General features: G+C 40.7%; 1 protein-coding gene across 2 annotated transcripts in view; it reads right to left on the minus strand.

Annotated features, from left to right (window-relative positions):
• Nucleotides 1-3,610: 3,610 nt before the first annotated feature.
• LOC127631221 (E3 ubiquitin-protein ligase RNF34-like) overlaps nucleotides 3,611-14,226 on the minus strand; it is a 243,602-nt gene continuing 232,986 nt past the window's right edge. For both annotated transcript variants that reach the window (XM_052109273.1, XM_052109275.1), the window contains exon 12: nucleotides 3,611-3,633. The gene's annotated coding sequence lies outside the window, so the exon portion shown is untranslated. The remainder of the gene's footprint in view (nucleotides 3,634-14,226) is intronic.

Consider the following 14,226-nt stretch of genomic DNA (forward strand, 5'->3'; position numbering starts at 1 on the left):
TTAATGTTGAACAACGTCATGGTTACTGTTGTAACCTCCGTTCCCCGAGACATTGTGTCGATTGTCAGAAGGGGTTTCTTCTGAGAGCCTTGCATACCTCTGAACTTGAACTTGAGAAAAGGCCAATGTCAAGTTGACAGATAGAATTTGCATGCCCCAATCCCCAGACATACGGGTATAAAGGGAGCGGGTGAGCAAATGCCAAACAGGTTTTCACTGAGTAGCCGAGAATACGTTATGGCACATTACAGTGGTAGGGATAGTGACGTGGCAAGGGGAACACAATGTCTCGTTCCTTCCATCGGGGAACGGAGGTTACAACAGTAACCATGACGTTCCCCTTCTGTCACTCACTAAACGTTGTGTCGATTGTAGTGACACAAGGGGTCCCACTTAAAAACGGCATGCACTAACCCGTGTTACGTGGCTGCCAAGCCAGGTGCAAGCATGCTGTTGTGTGGTAGAAGCAGCTGGGTCGGTTGCACGTAACTCTCCCCAACGGCCCCAATAAAAGGTGTCATATACCACTCTTAGGTTCCCCGTACACGAAACAGGCGACATGAATTGCATGTGAGCCAGCCATGCTATCATGGTGCGGTGGTAGATCCTGCCTGCAAGGGAGGAGTTACTACAGACACGGCGACCAGGGGGCAGCGAGGACTGCCCAAGGGAGCTGCGGGTCCTGCCGCACCGTGGAAAATACGTGACAAGGAGTTGCTTGAAGCGGGAACTATGCCTGTGGAGCCCAAGCGCAAAACGGAGCACTCGACTGGTGGTGGGTCTGGCGCTGAATTTCTCTGCCGAATCTGCGGCCAGAGGGCAAGGGGGGAAGAGCATCCAGGGAGCGAGAGCTTGCTGGCTCACCTGGGAAAAAAGGCGCACTGGATCAGCTTGGTGAATGGCGCAAGATCGGTCGGTTGTTCTGTATTACCGAGTTCTACCGGCTCAGACCTGTCAAAACATGGGACAAGACCGACTCAACCCTGATATTGTATAACCTAGCAAAGGTGTTGGGTGTTGCCCAGCCCGCTGCTCTGCAGATGATGATAATGAGGTGCCGTGAGCCAGTGCCCATGAGGATGCCACACTTCTCGTAGAGTGTGCTCGAACCCGCAAGGGGGGGCACGGCCTGGGTGTGATAGGCTAGGGAAATAGCGTCAACAACCCAGTGAGCTAACCACTGTTTGGGGATGGCGTTCCTTTTCCGCCATCCGCCAAAGCAGACAAAGAGCTGCTCAGAGCATCTAAAGCCCTGCGTGTGGTCCATGTAGATCCTTAAGGAAAGAACCGGACACAGCAACGAAGAGGCTGGGTCTGCCTCCTCCCGGGGCAGTGCTTGCAGGTTCATTACCTGGTCCCTGAAGGGGGTCATAGGAACCTTGGACATGTAGCCCGGTCGCGGTCTTAGGATGACGTGAGCATCAGCCGGACCGGACTCCAGTCAAGTGTCGCTGACAGAGAATGCTTGCAGGTCCCCAACCCTCTTGATGGAAGCGAGCACAATCAGGAGGGCCGTCTTCAGGGAGAGGGCTTTGAGCTCAACTGACTCAAGCAGCTCGAAGGGGGGTCCCTGAAGGCCTGTGAGGACCACTGAGAGATCCCAGGAGGGTAACAGGCTTGGCCGGGAAAGGTTTAACCTCTGGGCGCCCTTAAGGAACCTGATAACCTAGGGACTTGCCGTCTACTGCATCATGGTGAGCAGCGACATCCACATTCATGGTGGAAGGGGACAGCCTCCCCTCCAGCCTTTCCTGCAGGAATGAAAGCACTGACTAAACTGTGCATCTGTGCGGGTCTTCAGATATGGAAGAACACCAATTTATGAACAGACGCCACTTGAGGGCGTAAAGTTGCCTGGTAGAGGGAGCTCTGGCTTGGTTGATCATGTCCACAACTGCAGGTGGTAGACCGCTTAAGTCTTCCGCATCCTGTCCAGGGGCCAGACGAGGAGATTCCAGAGGACTGGACGTGGGTGCCAGAGGGTGCCCTGTCCCTGAGAAAGAAGGTCCTTCCTCAGGGCGATTTGCCAGGGAGGTGCTGTCGCGAGGAGCATGAGATCCGCGAACCAGGTCCGGGTGGGCCAATAAGCAGCCCCAAATCAGCTGGACCACCTGGGGTTGGAGCCACCACTCTCCGCTGAGCGAGACCTGTCGTGGCTGACTCCAAAGGAGGAGATGGTGGGCGAGTTCTGACATGAGACGGGAGATTACACCGCCTTGGCAATTTATGTACGCTACCGTGGTGTTGTGCTGTCTGAGTGGATCAAGATGTGGTGACCCTGACACGTCTGGTCACCTGCTGTAGGGGGACTCCTGTATGCAGAAAACAGAGGTCTGTCCAAGGGTTGAAAGTCTGATTGCAGGAAGGGGTGATAAAAACACAGTATGTGCCACGGCGCCATGCCCATCTCGGGACTTGAGTCTGAAGCCAGTGCTGGCGTGGTCTCATATGCAACAACCCGAGCGGCGTGACCGCGGCTAAGGATGCCATATTCCCCAGGAGCTTCTGGAACTGTTTGAGACGAACCGCTGTGCCTGGCTTGAAGCGAGCAAGGCACATAAGCACTGACTGCGCACGCTTTGTCGTGAGGCGTGCTGACATTGAGACCGAGTCTTATTCCAAACCGAGAAAGGAGATGCTCTGAACCGGACAGACCTTGATCTTTTCCCAGTTGATCTGAAGCCCTAAACGGCTGAGGTGCGTGAGCACCTGGTCCCTGTGGGCGCATAGTAACTCTCGAGAGTGTGCTAGGATGAGCCTCTCATCGAGGTAATTGAGTATGTGGATGCCCCTTTCCCGCAGCGGGGTAAGAGCTGCCTCTGCGACCTTGTTGAAGATGCAAGGGGCCAGAGACAGGCCAAAGGGGAGGACCTTGTACTGATATATTTACATTTATTCATTTGGCAGACGCTTTTATCCAAAGCGACTTACAAAAGAGGAAAACATAAGCGAATCATCTTAAGGAGACAGTGATACGAAAAGTGCCATACTACAAAGTTTCACTATCATCAGAATAGTATACAAAACAGATTTAAGTGCAACAAGAATTGTAATTTTCTTTTTTTTTTTTTTTTTTGACCGGTTAAGTGCTTTTGGAAAAGATTTGTTTTTAGCCTTTTTTGAAGATAGAGAGTGAGTCAGCTTCACGGATTGCGTTGGGAAGGTCATCCCACCAACGTGGTATGATGAAACTGAAAGTCCGGGAACATGCTGCTGCATTCTGGATCATTTGTAGAGATCTAATTGCACATGCAGGAAGGCCGGCAATGAGAGCGTTACAGTAGTCCAGTCTAGTTATGACAAGTGACTGAACAAGCAGTTGTGTGGCATGTACAGAGAGGAAAGGTCTTATCTTCCTGATATTGTAAATCTACATGATCTTGCAGTCTTTGAGATGTGGTCTGTGAAATGTAGCTCATCATCAATGGTTACCCCTAGATTTCTGACCGTTTTGGAAGGCAAAACTGTAGTTGGACCCAGCTGCAAGGTGATGTTTTGTTCAACAGCAGGGTTGGCTGGAAAGACAAGGAGTTCGGTCTTGGCTGGGTTGAGTTGCAGGTGGTGTTCCTTCATCCAGGCTGAGATGTCTGCCAGACAGGCAGCGATTCGAGCGGTCACTGTGGTGTCGTTGGGCTGGAAAGACAAGTAGAGTTGCGTGTCATCAGCGTAGCAGTGATAAGAGAAACCATGTGACTGGATGATGGGTGCCAGTGATGTTGTGTATATGGAGAAGAGAAGTGGCCCAAGCACTGATCCCTGAGGTACCCCAGTAAGTAACTGATGTGGCTTGGATACCTCCCCTCTCCAGGCTACCTCAAAGGACCTTTCTGAGAGATAGGAGTTGAACCAGCCAATCACAGTTCCAGTGATGCCCAGTTTAGAGAGGGTGGAGAGTAGGATCTGATGGTTGATTGTGTCAAAGGCAGCAGAAAGGTCCAGCAGAATCAGAATGGATGATCTAGATTCAGCTTTCGCCTGTCTCAGCGACTCCGTGACAGACAGCAGGGCAGTCTCAGTGGAGTGTCCCCTTTTGTCTGGCATTCGCTCGCCCGGGTTGATTCCAATAAGACAAACTAATCTAGTTTTAAAGAATAGATCAAAACTGATTTAAACTTTTAGTGTGTCTCTTCAATTACTTATTCCTAATCACTATAAGTGTTGAACGTGTTACATTTGCCAGAATGTCTCCCTCACCCAGATATTTGAACTGTTCTCAACAATACTTTATCAAAATCAGATTAATTCTTCATTTAACTTTCTTTCCTAAGAACTTCAAACACATTTTCAATTAATTTGCTATTAGTGTGTACAATTTGGGTTTTGGATAGGGATTGGATTTCTATGCCGTACCAGCAATGTTACCAGGTATTCCTGCTAGTTTTGGGTTTGAGTTCACCTTAGTCGAGTCCGAGTCAATTCTGAGTCTTTAGACAATCGAGTCTGAGTCGATTATGAATGAATCTGTTCATGAATCTGTGTTAAAATTGTAACCGTAAACTCAACATCAATAATTTAAGCTTGTTTTAAACTTGACAAATAAGAAAAACAATTTGTCAATATAAATGCAAAAAAAATAATTTTATATTCACATGTTATGATTAGTATCCTGCAGAAAAAAAAATTCAAATTGGTTTCAGAGTGAAATCATATGCTTTAGGTGTATGAAGACAAAACTGTCCTTCAACACACTTATTATTGCATTCTGTTGTGTTCAATTATATGTTCCTTTTTCCCTCCACACAAACATAGACTAAAGAAAGTGAAAGCTGAGTTATTCATTACAGCCAGAGTGATTTATTATTTCAAATTTATATTTAGTATTTTTTTCTACTTCGTTTTCAATTTGTCCATTCAATTTAGTTTAGCTTTATCTAATTAAGGGTGAAATACATTTAATGTAATTGATTAAATACATTTAATGTGTTAAATACATTTAATAATGCCCATAAAATTAAACCGAAAAAATATATTTTTATTCTACTACACTTCACACTTTTCAGTCCTCCTGCTGTGTCCAGGTGTAGCCTACTTCCCTAAAGTTAAGATAAATTTTTTTATGACAAACTCTCCTTCAGCTGACATGTTGTTCTTTTCACATTATATTTAGTATGGATAATAGGTGAATAGAGACTTCTCCCCTCACATGTGTTCTTCAGTGTATTTTCTGACTTTGTTGCCATTGAAACGTAAGTGCCAGCTTTACCGATAAAACCGATGCAATACAAATGTGTAACGGACTGATTTGTACAATTTCCATGGTCAATTTAATCCGTCTTATTCGTTTAAATATCCCTATTAAGTTTAAATTTGATTTTGTCTTGATATAGTCAACATTTTCAGTTAGAAATGGCTTTGCTTAGTAATGTGAGTCTGATAAAACATTTGTTCTATTTAATAATTTGCAGAGTTGTTGAATGTACTTTTAAAAGTGTCATTATGCAGAGCACGTGTGGCGATCTTTTTCCTGCACACTCATACGTAAGGACATATATTATGTGAAAACTGATATGCAGTTTCAAATACACAAAATGTATGATAGTACTAACTGTAGAGAGCACACCAAAATAAAAAAATAAAAAAGCCAAATCCCGGACATTTAGAGGCAATTTTGAAATCCCGGCCAGATGCTTTAAGGTCTGAAAAAGAGGACATGTCCGGTAAAAAGAGGACGTATGGTCACCCTATGTTACATTATTTTTGTTTGTTTGTTTGTCATTGCATTACAAATGCCATGGACTCGGCTGGACTCTGAAAAAACAAATCCCAGGTCCTAAAGAATCGAGTCCGAATCCAAACTCGAATACCCCAACTCTAATACCTGCTCCCATCAAATGATGAGGGCCACAGATTTCTTTGAGCACTAAGACTGACTAATTTTAACACATTTTAATATTAACACATTTTAGCTAACCTAGCTAATCTGATTTCTGTGTGGCTCTTATTACCTTCAAATTCTCAGGTCCTTGGATAATGAGAGCATATTCACAGCTGGAAAAGCAGAAATTCCACAGAATTTTATTGTAGTTTCGCTTTTCTCTTTTAAAGAGCAAATAATGCATGTTCTTCAGTGGCCATCGTGATGAAGCAGCTGTTTGCCTCAAGAGCAGAGAGCTGATGTGAGACAGTTATTATTTGCGCTTGCAACCCTAGGAGGTGTTCCTGACTCAAGTGAGTCATGAGAGAGAACCCGAAGAGTGCGCACATCTAAACCCTCTCTCACTCTAAACAAACAACTGTCTGTATCACTTTGTCAGGAAAAATAAAAATTTTGTTTGTCAGAAATTAAAACTTGTAATCCTGACAGTAATCCCATTTTATTAAATGTAACTGATGTTTTTTTATGTAACCGCAACTGATTACAATGACCTAATTTTCTGCCTAATGCCATCACAAGTAATCCGTTACTCCCCAAGCTTAAATGTATGCACCAGCGATCTTCACCCATGTATGCTTGAAAAGGTGATTTGGAGTTTGGTTCATGTAAAATCTGATATGGTTTGCTATTGAATCAAAACCAAGACTGAAACGAGTGTTTAAATTTAATCTCAGACTGTGTAATGCTATAAATGAACAATTGAACATTTTATTTCATGTACATGGGTTATGCTGTGCTTGTGTCTACATCTTTCAGCTTGTCTAAAGGAAATAATAAGAAAGACGTAAATCTTTGCTGTGGAAATATGAGCGCTCCAAGAAAAGACAAACAAAAAATAAAAGGAATATGCATGAAAGTGGATCTGTTTGGTCAGATATGGCTAATCCTCTCACAGCCTAACAGAACAGGAACTAGAACATAGTGGCTCGCCTCAATCTGGGTGGCGGAGGACAAATCTCAGCTGCTTCCGTGTCTGAGACAGTCCATCCGTGCATCTTATTACATGGCTTGTTGAGCGCGTTACCGCAGAGACATATCACACGTGGAGGCTTCATGCTATTCTCCGTAGGCATCCACACACAACTCAACACGTGCCCCACCGAGAGCGAACCACATTATAGCGACCACGAGAGGGTTACCCCAACGTGACTCTTCCCACCCTAGCAACCGGGCCAGTTTGGTTGCTTAGGAAGCCTGGCTGGAGTCACTCAGCACTCCCTGGATTCAAACTTGCGACTCCAGGTGTGGTAGTCAATAAATACATCTTTGGTAAATCTAGGAGAGGATGTTCCTGTCTTGTGCAGCTTGTCAGTCAACTTTAGAACAGCACTTGTGATATAGTGCCATGTTAAAATACAACATTCAGTTCTGTCATGAGGGCTAAGCAATATAATAATACTGAGATCTTTTCCTAAGCTTAGAGTTTGAGTGTTTGGATTTTACTGGATATTGCTTCCTTTTTATTGACTAGCATAAATCAAGGCTCAGGTGTCACAAGTGATAGAACTGAGCGAAGGAGTGATTAATAAGTACATACAGCACATTTTTATCACTCATTCATTCACTCATACAAACACCCACACAGCTAGTCCCATTAGTCTTTGTGTTTGGAAATGAATACTAGCTAGCTTATCACTGATCACTGAGCAGTATACGCTGTACATATGGCCGACTGTTTTCGTTTTAGATAGTAGTTGAAAAGGAAGGCATTATTTCATGAGTAACGTTTCAAACAGTATATCCAACAGTGAGAGCGTTTACGTACATGCAAAATATTACACCCATTATGTTGAATAAGTCGACCACGTATGTGGTCATGTAAATATGCCTTAACAGATTTACTTTATCAAGATAAGGTCACAAATGGTTTAAGCAAAAAATTGTGGACACACAAAGGTTGATTGCCTCGATTTCACTTGCATGTAAACACCTTTACCTTCGTACTTATTGGCTTATCGAATGTGCGCAAGTGTCGTGCGCATGACTGTTTGCCTTTTGACATCACAAGCAGAGAATAACCAGATCATTTCTATTCTTGTGTAAACAGTTTTCTCAAGTTGTCAGATATTTTTTATTAAGATGATTTGTGGTATTTATCGGCATATTGTGCATGCTAATGCACTCATTGTTATCACATGACCTCGTTATGTTGCATGTTTAATTTAGTATCTAGAAATGTGTGAAAGGGAATAAGAGCTATTGTTGTTGTAGCGCCTCTAGTGTGTATTTTACCAGGAAACTGCCATGATACATAAAGTCACGTAAAAAGTATAGGAATGTGATTCATGGAGACCAGGTTGTATCAACCCTGCTGAAAAGACCAGCATTAAGTTCAGGCTGGTTTATGCTAAAACACATGCTGGTGAACAGCAATGCCGGTCTTGTAAGTCAAAAAAGGTTTGTGCTGTGCACACACATTTGTGTGTCTTGAGCAAAGGATATGTGAGCCAGAGGACAAAAAATATATACATTTTGCACAAATGATTAACTATATGAAAATAAAAGACAAAAGCAGAGCAATTCAGCTCTTGATTTCTTTGGCTAATTATCACAAATATTCAATTGCATTTAATCACATTAACACACGATCACTGATGTCCTTCATTTCGTGATTATGATAGCTGCAGTTATTTTAGTAACATCACTGACTCAGTAATTTAAGATAATTATTTAGAAGCTATCAGATGGGCTTGTGACATTTGCACAACTCATTTCAAACCCTCCACGCACAGCAATGCTTTTGTCTCTCATCAACTGCAAGAAGATAGAGGACTTTTCTTTACTAATAGTCCTAGCTTTCTTTGTTAAATTGCCAAACTCAAGAGCGAGAACTTCGGGGGCTTATTTAATTAACCCCACATGAGCTTCGGTTGTTTTTCTGTGTGATTACAAAAGAGATGGCAGGTTTGAATATGTGGCTGGGTGATCACTGAGTGCATTTGTCCACCATATAGTTTCTTTTAATATTTGGTTCTTTGCATAAGCAGTATGGCTGAGACATTCCCAGACAGCTTAAATAGGAGACATGCACAATGTTAAGCCTAGAGAGCCCGGTGAGAGAAGTGTGTCCTCTATAATTGAATCGCACCAGCACTAGAACACAAAGAGCACAGAACCCTGCCCATGTATGCTGCCTGTGTACTTTGCACACAAATAGGCACACACATGAGTGCATACTTTCCTTCCCTTACAGAAATATGCATAAAAGTTATTTAACTAAAGTTGCTAAACTGCTGCATAATCAGAACTCGTACATGCTGTAAGGCCAAACAACACATACACACACCCTCGTAAGCCAGCTCAGCAGAAACATTTCCTATGAGTTCATGTACTACTACTAAAGTATGCTGTCCAGATGCCCCTCACAGAAACAGAGAGCAAGACATTTTTTAAAAAACAACGGAATCTCAGAGCACACGGCTTCTCAACAAACTCTCAATATCTTGCCTACAGAGACCCCTGAATGTAACAAAAACACGACAATTATAGCGTGCACTTCCACTTTCTGTAATAAAAGGATTTTTAATATAAAAAGCCATGAATAGTTCTTTGATTCAAGCCTGAAACACATTGCATTCCACTGAATAATGATCCAATGGAGAGGCAGAAGAAAGCACGTATGGCTGCACCTGAGCTTTCACCAAATGAGCAGCAGTACTACAACTGAACAACTAAATGAGTCACATGTTGCAGATACTGCGTGTGCTCATTACATTCCATGCAAACCACTGTCATGTATAAAGAGGATGATGTATTTCTATCAGGAAGACTTGCAGACTTGAGTGAGATTTAAGATGACATTTATTTGATGAATATAAAACAGAAAAGTAATGTCTCTCTTTGGCGTAGGCCCCGTCTGGTGGTCCGAAGAAGTTGTACTCGGAACTGTCATATCCTGCCGGAGATAGAGAGGCAGAGGCGAGGAGCCTACCCCCGTGCAGGACGGGACTCAACTGGTGGTTGTGGGGTGGTGGAGGTTGCCGTGTTAGCACACTGAAACAGCAATGTGATAAATTGTGAGCAGACTTATAAAGCAACGACTTACATGTGATTGGCTAGGAGTTACTCAGCTAATGGTGTGATGATGTACAGCTGCTGTACATGTACGATGATGACGTCCCGCTAGAACTACGCTGCGCTTACATTTCTGTAATCTACAGCTGAATCACATTTATTGTATATGTTACCCGAAAAGCTATAGATGGTGGTATTTTTAATGTCCGTTACTTTCTGTGCAGATTATAAAAATAATCTAGTTTTGAAATGTTGTTGTTGTATGTTGACTGCTGGAGATTTCAATCAACATTTTAGCTGTTTACCTAGTCTTGGGCTGTTACAGAGACAGGCATAATATTTCATGGCATCCATTTAAGTGTTAGTCACTGTTCTAACAGGTAATAAAGAAGTATTCTGTGTGTCAATTCATAAAAAAGGTGATGTATGTTGGGGTATGCTAATGCCCTGTTTGTATTTTCTTTTGACATCAGTCTTTTCCATATTACGTTACCATATTTCATTTTTGTATTTCATTTCTGGGTTTTTTTCTGTTTTTGGCCCCAAGCCCCATGGACCACTATTTTGTTTGTTTAACAGACAGCTGTCAGAATAAATCCCCAAAAGGTATTTATGTATTCTGTGATGATTCATTTCAACCCACCGGCTACATACAAATGGAGGTTTGTCCTGACCTCTTCACACATGCTTTTTTGAAAATAGGGATGCCATCCGTCCATATGATATGGAATCGTTACTTATTTAAGCTAACAAAATTGTGTTCCATACTGAATCCATACGGGATGCCATTTGTCCCGTATTATGACATCTCACACCCAAACTGCAGGGAACATTTCACGCATCGAGAGAAATGCCTGAAACACAGACAGCTTTGCATGAGTTGTGTGAGATATCAGCTGTTTCTTCACGTGGATGCTATACTTGACAGAAGCGGCCTGGCAAAAGATCTGTGTCCATCTTCTGTAACTTTTTTTCCATTAAAAGCTGGAGAAATTTCTCAAAAATATAGCATTCGAGTACATGATAATTGTTTCCCACTGCTGTGGTTCCAAAATACCACACACCTATTCATGACATGACATTACATTGCATATGTCAGTGCTCGTTCTGGAAGAGAGTGAGAGAGAGAGAGAGAGACACAGACAAATTGTTTTGAGAAAAACTGCAGCACTTTTAGTGCAAAAGTACTTAATGTACTAAAATATAATTAATACGCCTCATGCGATTTTCTTAATATCTCTTGTGATAAACACTATACTTCCAAAACTTCGACACTAGATGTTCTAAGGAGAAATAAACTGTTTCATGTTAAGCATTTTCTGTATAAAAAAATCCATTATAATACGTGATTGCTAAAGACGTTACTAAGACTTGTACTAAGACAGTGGCCATGAATGGGCAAATTCGTGTTTTAGTGATTTATATTTTTAGCATGTTAGTCATATACTGATGAGCTCAATAGTAAATGAAAAGCATGTTTTGCTGAGCTCTAAGAACAGAAAGGGCTATTACGGGGAAGAAAACACTTAATAAAAAATATTCTCCATTGATTGTAGCTTCGTTCTTTTGGCAAAAGGTGTTTTTTTAAAAGTGAAAATTCATTGTCAATCCTGGTAAATCATTTAAATTGTTTTTTATTATATGTGCTCAAGGCCATTCACACTGAATGCATTAATGCATCAGTCATTTGTTTTCCTGTGTAAACATGCTCTAGATAGACATCTTTGACCACTGTGCTGCATATAGCTGTTTTTCTCAGCATCTCGAATAGGAGCTTCGCTTTTTTTAGAAAGTGATTTTTGGAGTGGATTCACCATCCACTTGTATTTTAAGGACCTACTGAGCTGAGATATTTTTGTATTTTCTGTTTATTTATTTTTGTATGTGTTCTGCTGAATATAAAGGTCATACACACCTGTGATGGTATGAGTGTGACTAAATAATAAGATAATTAAATGTTTTGGGTACACTAACCCTTTAAAGGGATAGTTCACCCAAAAAGGAAAATTCTGTCATCATTTACTCACCCTCATGCCATCCCAGATGTGTATGAATTTATTTCATCTTTAGAACTAAAATTAGGATTTTTAGAAGAGATTTCTCAGCTGTTTTGGTCCATGCAATGCAACTGAATGGGTGGGAACATTTTGAAGCTCCAAAAATCACATACAGTAAGTCAGCATAAAAGTAATCCATAAGACTCCAGTGGTTAAATCAATATCTTCAGAAGCAATATGATAAGTGTGGGTGAGAAACAGATCACTTTCACATTCTTCTTGTGTTTTTGGTGATTCAAATTCTTCATGCATATTGCCCCCTACTGGGCAAGGAGAAGAATTTCAAGCATTTTTTCAAGGACATAAATATTGATCTGTTTCTCATCCACACCTATCATATCACTTCTGAATATATTTATATATATATATATATATATATATATATATATATATATATATATATATATATATAAAACTCTGGGTTTGTTTGGATATCTTTTATTAATGCCTTAATGTGTTTTATGAAGTATCAAAATTTGGTTCCCATTCACTTGCATTGTATGGACCAAAAGAGCTTAAATATTATTTTAAAAATCATAATTTGTGTTCTTCAGATGAAAGAAAGTCATAAACATCTGGGATGGCATGAGAGTGAGTAAATGATGAGAGAATATTCATTTTTGGGTGAACTACCCCTTTAAGATTCAGCGTAGCATGGGAAGTGGGACAATATATAACAGCAGATAAGTCCTATTGCATTAGAATTCCTCCATCAAAGTATTCTCAACAACCATGATGAAAAGTTAATGCAGCATACATTGTGTCCTTTAGGTCTTACATTTTATATGGATTTGTTAATGTTGAAATTTATTAGTAGATTAGAAAATCTTATTCAGCTGAATTTGCACTGACAAAACTGCAAGTATTTCCAAAGCAAGACATTTTCCATTGTCTTGCTTGTAGTTTCAGTTCAATGATGCATTAAGTGTTCTCATTCGAATAAAAGCATGAAAATGTCAAGGTTATTAAGTATACTCGAATGAGCTTGGTAATTACTTTGCAAGGTTTTCAAAACTCCCAAAACATTTACAAAAGAACAGCTAGTTTTTCCAATTGATTTTGCGCCATCAGTTCTAATATTCATGAGTTAAAGGTGAGTAAACCCCTCTATATCACACTGTGGCTTATTTATCTGTCTTATGTTAATATAACATATTTAATAAATCAGTAGTAATTAATATAATTTGATGATATTTTAATATTATCAACATTTCTTTCATTTTAAATCCTTGTTCATAAATGGCCAATTAACTATTACATTCATTCTGGGCCAATAACAAAGCAATTACCCACTCCTGTCCACCTCCACATGAGGCGTTGGGCAGGAACATTGTCTTCAGAGTAGCAAGTATCACTTGGAATCTTCTACAAGCACACACTCATTTCTTGAGTGTAAAAGGAAAATGTTGTAATTTTCAAAACTTTCATTTGGTTTCTTGGTAATTAAACAACCATTTTTGACTGTAGTGTGGTCACTAGCAATGCATGAATCACCATATGGTTTCTTGGAGTGTTAAGTCATCATAACAAATGCCGGAGGGGTTGTCATCTTTCCCATAGGTTTGGTACTGTGACACTCATTTATGTTCATGGACTATAAAGCATCATCCCTAACAATAATTCAGTGAAGACATAGAAACAACTGAAAAAATACTTTTTACATCTAATAATGTTTTCTGACATCTGATTTAGCTATGCATGTACAACCCCAATTCTGAAAAAGTTTGGACAGTATGAGAAATGCTAATAAAAACAAAAAGGAGTGATTTGTAAATTACATTCACCCTTTGCTATATTGAAAGCAATACAACCACATATTATATTTTGTTTTACCTTTTGAATTTCATTGTTGTTGTTTTTTTATTTCTTGTAATTTCAAAACACTTCAAAACGTTGGGACAGTCGAGTGCTTACCACTGTGCAACATCACAATTTCTTCTAATAACGCTTATTAAGCATTTGGGCATTAAAGACACAAGTTTCTTAAGATTATAAAGTAGAATTTTCCACCATTTATCCATTACGCAGGTCTTTAGCTGCACAATTTTACGTGGTCTTCATTTCTGGATGGTGTGCTTAATAATGCGCCCCACATTCTCAATTGGAGATGGTCAGGACTGCATGTTGGCCAAACTAGCACCCACACTCTCTATTTACACAGTCATGCACTTGTAATCCGGGCAGTGTATGGTTTGAAGTGGTCCTGCTAGAATATGCAGGTACATCCCTGGAAAAGACTGTGCTGGATGGCAGTATATGTTGCTCCAAAATGTTTACATA

The sequence above is a fragment of the Xyrauchen texanus genome, chromosome 37 (assembly GCF_025860055.1).
Source record: "Xyrauchen texanus isolate HMW12.3.18 chromosome 37, RBS_HiC_50CHRs, whole genome shotgun sequence".
Taxonomy (NCBI): Eukaryota; Metazoa; Chordata; class Actinopteri; order Cypriniformes; family Catostomidae; genus Xyrauchen; species Xyrauchen texanus.